At 42.2% G+C, this 12,631-nt stretch overlaps 1 protein-coding gene across 2 annotated transcripts in view; it reads right to left on the bottom strand.

The window, feature by feature from the left end:
- Positions 1–1,467: 1,467 nt before the first annotated feature.
- Positions 1,468–12,631, bottom strand: part of LOC106509733 (uncharacterized) — a 279,725-nt gene continuing 268,561 nt past the window's right edge. Inside the window, exons 7-8 of one of the 2 annotated variants that reach the window (XR_014841207.1) lie at positions 8,592–12,116; positions 1,468–1,696 (exon numbers count right to left, since the gene is read on the bottom strand). The gene's annotated coding sequence lies outside the window, so the exon portion shown is untranslated. Of the gene's footprint in view, positions 1,697–8,591; positions 12,117–12,631 lie in introns of those variants that run through there. The other variant, XR_014841205.1, reaches the window with a different exon arrangement.

The raw sequence follows: 12,631 nt of genomic DNA, 5'->3' as shown, positions 1-12,631 counted from the left end.
AGTCACTCCCAGTGCTAAAGAGAGTATAGAACACACATCATGAAGATGAAATGGTTTCCCCCTAATTTTGCATAGTTTCTTGTCTGCGCTTAAGGCTAAAAGATATTTGCCTCCACCTGCTTTATGTTCAGATCTGTTTCTTGCTTGGTCTGTCGACCCTTCTCGAATATGATGCCCCTGATTTTGTAGCACTGGCCCTAAAGAATATCAAACAAGACCCAAGAATAAGAACCTACAAGTGGGCATAGGGGGAGTATATGAGACACCCCCTGTAGAATAGAACTCTGTCTTGGGCTCCTTTTTGTATCCTACAAGGACTGGTGCTAAGGAGGTCACAGTATCTCCATTCATGCTTTCTGGCTGATTGATAAATTTGCTTCGTAGGGATTACTTAAGAACGTATTTTGAGGGAGGGATTGGGAGGGATCGGGAGCTTGGGGTTATCAGACACAACTTAGAATAGATTTACAAGGAGATCCTGCTGAGTAGCATTGATAACTATGTCTAGATACTCATATTGCAGCAGAACAAAGGGTGGGGGATAAATGTATACATGTAAGAATAACTTGATCCCCATGCTGTACAGCAGAAAAAAAATAAATAGTAATTAAAAAAAAGAACATGTTTTGATGCTTCTAAGAGCTAGCTGCTATGACACACAGTGAGCTGTGATGGGACAATGCCAGATCCATGTTACTGAAGCCATGTTATCACACTCCAGTGCTTTTCATGAAGCCTCATGTGTTCTCTCATTCATCCATCCGTTTGTTCAGCTGCCTCCTTCTGCCCAAAGTTCTGACACTAAGCTTTGGGCTACATGTGCCCGATACACTTGGCCTATGACTCCTTCCACTTGAGCCTGCTCTTAAGATGCGGTCATGAATACCTCTCAAAGCTGTGCTCCCCTCCCATCTACTGGGGATAACTCCTTCAGTTCCTCCAAGCCCAGACGCTGTGACGGTCACTGCCCATGGTAGACCCAAAGCCCCTCCACTTCCACCCCTCACCCAGTCCTTCTCCTTGGCTTTCTCCTTGGACTCCTTCCTCACCAGTTCCTTGGAGCCTCTCCAGAGTTGAGGCCATTACTTCCTCAGGCTCCCTGGGGGTCCTTGCAGGCCCATGCCAGATGCATTGAGAGGCTGCTCCTGCTAGAGCCAGAAGGCTTTCCAGAGCCCTTAAGTGAGGGCTCCAACCTTTCCCCAGTTATGATCAGCCTGTCACTTCCCCAGACAACTTCTGAAGATCCCCAGAAAAAGCTGTGCAGCAATGGCCTGTCCTCGCTTCTGTGCTCAGCCCTCACGCTGTCCTGTCCAAACCAAAGCAAAATCCAGCCCTAGGAGGTCACACCCTCCTGCCTTTCCTAAAAGGATCCTTCCCACCCACCTGCTGATGAGGATTCTCAGTCCTTTTTTTAATCTTCACTTGGCAACCCTTCGGTCTCTAAAAAAAAGTAAAAAACAAAACAACTTTTTATTGTTATATCACATTATACTATATTTGAAAAAGAAAAAGTAATCCCCCATCCTCCCCACACCCAGACACAACCACAGTTATCATTTCAGTGGGTTGACTAGGATTCCAGTGAAGGTTGTTTCACTCAGTTGTCATCCTTATGTACACATGGCGTTGTGTCCTGTCGTCATCGTGGGCACTCGTCTGTGTTGTTCTGTTGTTCTCACGGTCATCATTTCAATATCTAGCACAATATTAAAGCATTTGTCATGCACTATAATTGGAACACTTGATACGTCTGTCAAAATGACAATTAACACTCTAATGAAACTTTCCTCCGTATCTTGGATTATTTTCTTTGGAGAGAGGGTCATGAACTCATGCAATTCTTGACAGATAATGATAAATTGCCCTCTCTGGGAGAGTGTACAAATATATACTGTCAAGAGCCGTGTGTGAAGATAGCAGTTTTACCATATCCTTCCCAACATTACAAATTGTCGTGAAAATGTTAACTTTTGTTAGTGTGTTAGACCAAAGCATAGTCCTTTATTGATATTTCAGTTTGATTCCCAATGTGAATGTTGACTGATTTTCTGTAGGCTAGTTAAGTCACCATGGCTCCTAGCCAGTTAAATACCTGCAGTCTTTCCCTTTGGTTTTGATACCTTTGAAAGCCATTTTTCATAGAATTTTTGCAAGCTCATTACCTCGAGCCATTGATTCTAGGGACACCATGCATCACAGAGCTTTGGCAGGCTTGTCACTTCTGATCACCGATGCCAGGAATGCCGTGTTTTATAGACCCACCTTTGCTTTTATTTTGAAGTGGCTCTCTTCCCCTCTCTCAAGAGGGACTTGGCAGGGGTTCTCTCCTATCATGGTGAATTAGGTACCCGTCTCCTTTGGCTTGAGGAATTGGCCTATTGGGCCCCAGGTGCCACCTCCTTCTTGGCTGCCCTCTTGGTGACACATTTACATGGAGTTCCCAATGGCTGCTAGTCTGGGAAAGTGTTTGATTCACCTGGACTGTGTTTGGTCACAGGTCAGTGGCACCTAAGGAGTGGTCTCAAGGTCTGGTGGCCTCACCAAAGAAGGCTTTAAATCACGTGTCCCTTCCAACTACCACCATAGTACCAGGTGTATCCCCTTAGTGCTCAGAAGGTAAGACAAGAAGGGGCCAGCATAATGTTTCCCCCCCACAGGATGTGTCCCCTGCATTGAGGCAAAGCCAAAAGCACTTTGTGTTTCCACCAACAAATGTTGGTGACACCTTTATGCTGTCCAAGCACCACTGACCACCTTCAGAGCAGGACAGAGCCTTCCAGAAGGACCACCTTCACTTGCCAGGGCAGTAGTTCCCCTGACCAGAGTCCTAGAGAGACAGGACTATGGAAATTGCATCTTCCTAAATATAAGGAAAAGCTGCACTCCCCCGATTGCCTTTGCCCTCAGAAGTCCTTCAGCCAAGCTGTGGCCCTGTTGGACTTTGGGAATTCCATGTAGGGCTTCCTGTCTTTGCCTCCTGCACAATGTCAAAGTCAATACTGAGACATCATGGACTGAGAAGCCTGAGATTTTCCTGCTTTTTTTTATCAGAACCTTGCGAGTGCCTACCACATGCTAGACTCTGGAGAGATGAGGCTGAATCTGACCAGGCCTACCCTCTAGAAGCTCATAGACAATGAAGCCCCTCATCAGAGGGATGTGGGCTGAGAGTTCTGCCTAACTAAAAATAGGATAACTAGCAGGAGTGGGCTCAGCCAAGCCTCCCAGAAGACATGGATTCTAAACTGAATTTTGGAGCAGGAGAGAGAAAATGTTAAATTACAGAAGGCCCTGTGTGCTTGAAATGTTACCTTGAAAGCATGAGCTTCATAAAAGATTTCAGGCAAGTCAGGGGCAGGAGGGTATGGCTAACTTGGCATTAAGGAAAAATCCCTTTGGCAGCCGTGTTGGGTGAAGATTAGAAAATCAGCAGACCAAGGGCAATGGTCTTACCCCAAGGAAGGAGTGATGAGGGCTTGCTCCCAAGCAGGAGCAATGAAGGGGGGAGGACAGAGTAGCTTTCAGAGGCATTGAAGAGGAGATGCTGCCCAACTTGGATTTGGTGATGGTAGGAAAGGGAGCTTCCTGGCTTAGGCAATGGAAATATATTTAGGGGAAAGAGGATGAGTTCACTTTGTATGTGTTGAGTTCTAGATGCCAAGGTGACATCTGGGTGTTGTCCTGAGTTGCCCAGACCAATGCCCAGGACCATGACCTGAGATGCCATGGCAGCATAGCAGGGGTGGTTAAGCCCATGGGTGGGTGGAACCAACCAGGATCTCCTTAGGAACAGGTGAGAACTAAGGCCAGAGCTGGAGTCACTGACCTCTAAGCAGGTTACAGGAAAAAAGGACAGTGCCAAAGAGATTGAGAAGCTCCAGCCAGCACAGTTGGAGTATAAAAGAGTTTCTTGAAGGAGGCATCAACTGTGTCACATGTTGCAAGGAGATTAGGAAAGAAAAGATCAGGAAGTATCTACCAATTGGGACAAAGGAAAAAGAGTTAGTATCAGTAGCTGGCCCAGGAAGCTTGGCTGTGAAACTCAGGATGAAGAGGAGATACAAGGTCATGGAGACATGTGTCAAGATCAAAGACTTCAGTGCATGTAGATGTAGGAGGGTTTCTTTACATTGCAATGTATAGACATACAGCCACCTTCTCTATCTCTCAGGGGAGGGGCCAGGTTTCTTTCACTGGACACAGCACGTTTTGAACCTGCTTGGCTCTGGAAGGTGCGTTTCTGCCACCGGTGTGTGGAAATAGTAAGCAGGATAGAATGAACGTGTTCTATAAGAAGAGTCAACAGGAGAGATTGAAGAAGGACCAGAGAGCGGAAAGAAGCATGAATAGCAAGAAGGCAGGGCTGAAAAGGGGAGGACCCAGTGGCATGCTGGGAGGAAAGGGGGAGATGTTGGCAGAGCTGGGTTGACTAAGATTCCACTTGACATTACCAGGTAACCTCAAACCTCAGTAAATATCAGTCATGCCCAAGTATTTTTTGAGAGCAGAGTTCAGAAGTCTTAATTAGGGATGGGGGTCTTGGATCAATGTGGGGAGAAGAGAAGAAAACAACCCTAAGAATTAGAATGTGAATGAAGGGGAGAATGCAGCAGAAGAGGTCACAAAGTATGAGATTAAAGGCTGGTGTGGTCACGTCCCTATTTCCCACTGACTGGGAGGAGGGTCCAGCCCATTCCATTGACCATAACAGGAAGGAGGCTACCAGGGGTGGAAGTCCCAGGTACCTGATGTGTGGCTACAAGAGGGAAAGAGCCAGGAGAGATGGAGAGGTTGAAGAAATAGGTCAATTTGCCAAATAACCAGTCATCATTCCTCCAAAGCTAATGAACCAAAAACTGATTTGTTGAAAAGCAGTTTGCTGAAGAACCCTGATATTGTGATTCCTAGAATTCCCCCCAAAGTTGTTTTGGTTAGTTACTTTAAAAATTATAGAAATTCAGGCGTTCCCATCATGGTTCAGGGGTAGTGAACCCAACTAAAATCCATGAGGATGCAGGTTCAATCTCTGGCCTCACTCAGTGGGTTAAGGATCTGGCGTTGCCACAAGCTGCAGTGTAGGTCGCAGACATGGCTGGGATCCCGTGTTGCTGTGGCTGCAGTGCAGGCTGGCAGCTGCAGCTCTGATTGACTCCTAGCCTGGGAACTTCCATATGCTGCAGGTGCAGCCCTAAAAAAAAAAAAAAAAAAAAGCAAAAAAAAAATTATAGAAATTCATATGCTATGGTTTCTACAACACTGAAGATTTTCCTTCAGTAGGTTTGGTTTGCTTTTTCACTTATGTTTGGTAGCTTGGGTTGGTTAACAAGTTGTTGGGTATAGTTTCACCAGACATTTTGCTATGGATTTCTCAATCCATCTGCCAGTGGATAGATTTTTCCCTCAATTGCATTTACCGGCAACTCTCATTTAAAGATTTGCGCCTAAAATGATAGCTCCCATTGGGAAGTTGTCATGCATATGTGAACAGAAACATACCGAAGAAACTTTTATTTGGCTGACTTCCCAACCACTTTGGAAAAAAAAGAGAGAGAGTGAGTTGCAATTTGGTGTAAGATTATACTCGAAGGGCAAAACTATCTTTCCTGCAAACCAAAGGTTAAAATTCTAAAAGGCTCAGGCATTACCAAAACCTTTTATAAGTCCCTTTTTAGAAGTATTTGGTTCCAGAAATGTGAATTACATACCCATACATCCAATATAAAACACCAGCGGAGAAACCAATGATAACACTTGTAAGCCAGAGAAAAAACCACCAGCCAAATGTTGAAGAATATCATTAATGGCTATTGAAACTTCTTATGCAACACATTTTACAGCATATTTTGTAAATAAGAGAAATAAATTTGGGGGGGGTGTTCTGTGAAACTGGTCACTTGGCATATTGATTTTTTAATACATTGGCTTTGAGGTCTCTGTGAGATTTGGCATTTGGGAAATGGTCTTTTAGCAAATGGCAAGTTCTGCAGTCACATGCTCTACCCATGAGCTATACCCAACTGGCTCTGTTTCTGAAGAAGAGGCTGATGGGGAGACCTGCTAGTTCTGAAAAGAAGAAGGGGTATGGTGCAAAGATTTAGATTGTGCTGGCAAGTGGGGGGAAGGAGGAAAGCAAGGCTACCCACAGAGGTGGGCTGAGAAGGGTTAGCTCCAGAGGCATGAAGAGCAGAGCTCTTTGCTGAAAGGGGTAAAAACTGAGGGCAGAGAGTCTGGGAGCAGAAGTGCCTGGGGCCTCAGAGAGAGGAAGCAGCTCGCTGGGCACTGGGCTGCTGGTCCAGCTGGGACCAAGTCCGTGATTCTCGGCCCCTCACGGACAAGTATGATTTCTTCAACTTCCTGGGGGTGACCCGCTGGATTGCTCTTGGAGTTTGGGTTTTCCTGGGCAGGTCCTACGAGAAGGTAAGGGAGAAAGAAATTCAAGAGTGATGGAGAGAAGGACTAGAAAGGAGAGGCCCTGGGAGCCAGGACGGTCATGAACACAGAGGCAGGAGAAGGTGGCAGGGCCAGAACTGAGATCTCTAAGCAGTGCAAGAGGAGGCTGCTGGGAGTGAGCCGTCTGGGGAAGAGGACAGTGGGTGGGAAACCTGGAGTTAAGGCTCCCAAGATGGAGCAGTGCTGGGGCACCAGCATCTCCTGTGGTCTTGGGGGCACTGGAGCAGGGTCGGGTGGGCCTAGAGCTCCAATCTGGGGACATGGGAGGTGTGGCACTGGCTAAGTCAGCCGCAGGCTCTGAAGTTGCCAGGGTTGAGGACCTGAAAGAATATTTAGTGCTATTCTCAGGCCCAACTCCACGTGTTCCCCCCCACTTCTACACACCACACACACACACACACACACACACCCCGCTGCTGCTTCCACCACCACCATTAACTCTTCTCCCACAGAGAATAAAGGCTTTTAAGCACTCCCCCTTGCCTCCCCCTCTCCCCATGCCTATGTCCTTCCTCCTTGTCCCTGCCTGGATGGCAATTAACACAGTCACAGCTCTGGAACCCTCCTCTGTTTCTGGGCAGACGTAGCCATTCATCCATGAGAGAATAAAATTAATCTATTTCTGTCTCTGGGCTGCCCTGTCTGTCTTTCCTCCCACTCCCAGGGGACAGCACTCCCACTCCCCACACACTTCAGTACTTTCCAGCCTTCACGCTCTCCCCCTGCCCTGGAGGCAGCTTCAGCTCTCTGCAGGTGACAGGGTGCCCCTGGGGAGCTTCTGACCCACTGCAGCTCCTCATCTTCTCCTCTGAGCTCAGCCATAGCTTGTGGGGCCTGGTGACTCCTGGGGTTGTGGACTGGAAAGCCCTATTAAAATGCTAATATGGCATCTGGAAGGGGTAAAACATTTAAACAGCCCTGCATATTCAATGCTGAGGCTTCCTCCTGCTTCCAGCAGTCTAGGGGATGCAACTCTGACAGTGCCCTGCATCCTGTGCTGAGTGACATTTCTAATGCATCCTTCACCCACTGTGATTCATACATGGGTTCCCTGGCTCTCAAGCTGAAGGCCAGGTACCACCCAGGGCCTCCCATGCCTCAAGGATCTGGCAGCTGTCACTACATAGTGTCAGGATCACAGCCCTGAGTGGTGCCAGCTACAAGACAGCAGGAAGCTGAGTAATTTTCAACTCCTTGAATCCTTACCCCCTGCCCAGCACAGCTCACTCCTTCATCCTCACCAGCCCAGTTAACACTTCTCATACCTTGGGGCCCAGGGTCCTGCCTGCAATCAAGATATGCCATAGCATACTGCAGTCATTGGTTTAATGTACACCACCTCTTCTGCTACCTCTGAGAAATGGGGACACACTAGCCGTGTTCAACACTCAACTCTAGCACAGTAATACTGGCTGATTAGTGATTTTTATTTTTCTGTCATTTTTTAAAGTTTTGTTGAAGTACAGTTGATTTACAATGTTGTGATAATTTCTGCTGTACAGCAGAGCGACTCAGTTATACTTCTACAACACCCATCCTTTTTTAGATTTTTTTCTCCTATAGATTAACACAGAATATTGGGTAGAGTTCACTCAGTGGATTTTAAAATTCAATACTTTAAGGAGTTACCATTGTGGCTCAGTAGAAATGAACCCCACTAGTATCCATGAGGACATAGGTTTGATTCCTGACCTTGCTCAGTGGGTTAAAAGATCCAGCATTGCCGTAAGCTGTGGTGCAGGTCGGAGATGCAGCTTGGATCTGGTGTTGCTGTGGCTGTGGTGTAGGCCAATTATAGTTCCAATTTGCCCCCTGGCCTGGGAACTTCCATATGCTATGGGAGCAGCCCTAAAAAGCAAAAGCAAACAAACAAAAAAATACTTTGAGACTTCTGCTTCTTGAAAGATGGAGTAGATATTCTTTTCCCTATTCTTCTTACTAAGTACAACCAAAAACTCTATGCATTATATAAAACAAATGGAAGAAAATTCTGAAAGGTATAGAGAAGAAGGCAGACTGACTAGGATCTCAGCATCCCAAATTTGTCCCCCATCCCCGCACTTGGATGGTGTCACAGAAGGCCAAGTGGAAAGTCAGGACTTGGAACTTTGATCCTTGCAGGACAATAACAATGTGCTGACCTCCCTCCATGACGATCTGAGTGCAGAACACATCAGAGAGCTTGGAAATCCACCTGTTGATAAGAAGGAAACATCCAAAATGTGTGATGCAAACCTAATAGAACTGAAAAAAGAGATTATCAAATATTCATCAATATAGTTGGATACTTCAATACTTGTCTCTTTACAACTGATAGAGAAACCAAACAGAAAACCAGCAATGGCATTCTCAAGAAGAACTCAATAGCATCAGCCAATAGGATCTAATTGGTATTGATAGAATACCCCAATCCAGCAGAATACACCTTTTTTTCATGTGCCCACAGGTCATATGCTAAGATATATCATATCTGGAGCAATATAACAAACCTCAGCAAATGTAAAAAAATTGAAATCGTATAGAGTGTCTGACTGCAATGGAATCAAACTAGAAATTGATAACAGTACTGTAACAGAAAAATCTCAAATATTTAGGAACTATACAATGTACTTTCAAATAATCCTGGTTCAAAGAGGAAGTCTCAAAGGAAATAGAAACTGAACTGAATGAAAATGAAAATACAACACATCAACATTTGTGAGATTTTTAAAGAAATGCTGAGAGGAAATTTTTTACTATCCATGCTTTCATTAGAAAAGAAAATTTTCAAGTCAATAATCTAAATTCTCATCTCAGGAAGCTAGAAAAGAAGAGCAAAAGTAATAACAAAGCAAGCAAAAAGAAGAAAATAAAAAGATAGCAACAGAAAGCAATGAAAATAAAAAAAAATCAAAATTCATGAAACAAAAGCTAGTCTTTGAAAAGATCAATAAAATTGACAAACCTCTAACAAGACTGACCGAAAAAAGGGAGAGAAGACACAAATTACCAATATCAGTAATTAAACAGGAGAAATTACTACAGACCTTACAGATGTCAAAACATTAATAAGAAGATGGTATGAATAACTCTACATCTATGAATTTGGCAGCTTACATGAAATGGACTAACAGCTTAAAAATCACAAACTACCACAACTCATCAACATGTAATAGATAATATACAACTTTATAACAATTGAGGAAAGTCAAATCATTATTTTAAAAAGCCATAGAAAGAAATATCCAGGCTCAGAGGGTTTTACTGGAGAATTCTACCAGCAGTTAAAGAAGAATTAATATCAATTTTACAGTGAAGAGACACTTCCTAATTAATTTTATGAGGCCAGTAGTACCCCAATACTAAAACCAGACAAAAACAGTACAAAAAATTATAGTTCAATATCCTTCATGAATATAGACATAAAAATTCTTAAGGAAATATTAGCAAATAGAATTCAGCACCACAGAAAGGAATAGTACCCCATGATCAAGTGGATTTTATCCCAGGGATACAAGAGTGATTCCATATTCTAGAATCAATCATTGTAATCCACCACATTAATAGGTGTAAAAAAGAAATACCATGGGATCATTTCAACTAATGCAGCTAAGACACACAAATTTAGGAAAAAAAAAAAAAACTATTCACCATCAAAACTCTCAAAAAATGGAAATAAAGGGAAATTTTCTTGACGTGATTAAAAAATCTGCAAAAAATTTACAACTAACAGCATACTTAATGATGAAAAACTTAAGTTCTTTCCCCCAAAGACCTTGAACAAGGCAAGACTAATTAGCATAGTACTGGAAGTTCTAGCCAGTGCAACAAAGCAAGAAAGGGAAATAAAAGATATGCAGATCAAAAAAGAAGACATAAAACTGTCTCTATTGCCACATTATGTCAAGGTATGTATAGAAAATACCAAGGAATTTACTAAAAACGCTTAGAATAAATGAGTTCAACAGGAGCACAAGATTAGCATAACAAAAATCAAATGTGTGTCTATACACTAACAGTGAACATGGGAAACCAAAATTTTAAATACAGGACAATTTATAATCACATGCACACATACACAAACACACAAAACAAAAAGAAAAAAAATCAAATAGATGTGAATTTAAGGAAATTAAATTTGCACCTATACAGCGTACATGTATAGGACTAGTATGCTTAAAACTACAAAATGCTGATCAAAGAAATCAGGATGATCAAATAAATGAAGAAACATATCACATTCATAGATTAGAACATCGTAAAGATGTCTATTCTCCCTTAATTAATATATAGTTAACCAAATTCTGTTCTTTTTTAATTTGACTGCATCCACAGTATGCAGAAGTTCCCAGGCCAGGAATTGGACCTGCCCCACAGCAGTGACCTGAGCCCCAGCAGACAATACCAAATCCTTGAGCGCTAGGCCTGGAGGGAACTCCATGTTTTAACAAAATTCCTATTAAATTACAACCAATGTTTTTTGTAGCTATAGATATGACTAGTCTACAATTTATATGGAAAGTCAAAGGAACTAAAATGACTAAAGCAATTCTGAAAAAGAAGACTAAAACAAGAAGAATCACTCTACCCAAAGTTAAGGTATATTGTGTATTAACAGTGATGAAGTCAGCAGAAGGATAGATGCAGAGATCAATGGAACAGTATAGGAAATCCAAAAATAGACCTGCAAACTATGGCCAACTGATCTTTGACAAAGGTGCAAAGGGAATTTGATGGATCAAAAAAGAGCCATTTCTTGTGATGGAACATGATGGAGGATAATGTGAGAAAAAAAATGGATATATATGTGTAACTGGGTCACTTTGCTGTACAGTAGATATTGACTGAACACTGTAAACCAACTCTAGCGGAAAAAATAAAAAACTATTGCCTTTGGAATTGATAAGCAATGAGATCCTGCTGTATAGCACTGGGAACTATATCTAGTTACTTGTAATGGAACATCATGGAGGAGTATGTGAGAAAAAGAATGTATATATGTATGTGTGACTGGGTAACTTTGCTGTACAGTATAAAATGAACAGAACACTGTAAACCAGCTATAATAGAAAAAATAAAAATCATTTTTTAAAAATTAAAAAAATAAAATAAAGTAAAATATTGCAAAAAAGAATCTTGCAAAAAAAGAATATATGCTTATGTGTGTATATATATATATATATGTGTGTGTATATATATATATGACTGGGTCACTTTCCTGTACAGCAGAAATTGACCTAACATTGTAAATCAATCATAATACAAAATTTTTTTAAAAAGAGCCATTTCAACAAAGGTGCTAGGGGATAGACAGGCAAAAGAAATAAACTTAAATCTATACCACCTCCATTATAAAAATAATTAAAATGAATCACAGACTTAAATGTAAATGTAAAACTATAAAACTTTTAGAAAAAAAAACTTAGGAATTCCTGTTGTGGTGCAGCAGAAACGAATCCGACTAGGAACCATGAGGTTGTGGGTTCAATCCCTGGCCTTCCTCAGTGGATCTGGGATCCGGCGTTGCCGTGAACTGTGGTGTAGGTCGCAGATGCAGCTCGGATCTGGCATTGCTATGGCTGTGGTGTAGGCCGGCAGCTGTAGCTCTGATTCGACCCCTAGCCTGGGAATTTCCACATGCCTCAGGTGCAGCCCTAAAAAGACAAAAAAGTTGTTGGTGAAATACCCTGTTAAAAAGATAAAAATACAAGCTGTATTTAGAAGAAAATATTTCAAATAATTCAAATGTTTGATAGTAAATAAAAGACTATAGCTAGAATTAGTAAAGAACTATCAAATCTCAACAATAAAAATAAACAATCCTATTAGAAATTGGGTCCAATAATTAAAGAGATATTTCATCAAAAAGGACACATGGATGGCAAATAAGCAAGTGCAAATACGTTCAACATCACTAGCCATTGGGGAAAAGCAGATAAGTGTGTATCGCTACACACTTATCAGAACAGCTAAAATGAAATTTTAAATAGTGACAATGTCAAATCCTGACCTAGAAGCTAAGAAACCAGATCTCCTACATTTTTGGTGAGAATATAAAATGGTACAGCCATCCTCGAAAAGAGTTGAAAAGTTCCTTAGCAAACTAAGCATACATTTTTCGTCCAATATAGCTGTTACACTCTGGATTTTTATATTCCAGAAAAATATAAGCTTTTGTGCACACAAAATCATTTACATGATT

This window comes from Sus scrofa, chromosome 3, assembly GCF_054392235.1.
Source record: "Sus scrofa isolate SSC_HxYL_T2T_F1_AM1 chromosome 3, Sscrofa_HxYL_maternal_Yorkshire_Landrace_v2.0, whole genome shotgun sequence".
Classification (NCBI taxonomy): domain Eukaryota; kingdom Metazoa; phylum Chordata; class Mammalia; order Artiodactyla; family Suidae; genus Sus; species Sus scrofa.
This window is presented reverse-complemented; position numbering and strand designations above follow the sequence as displayed.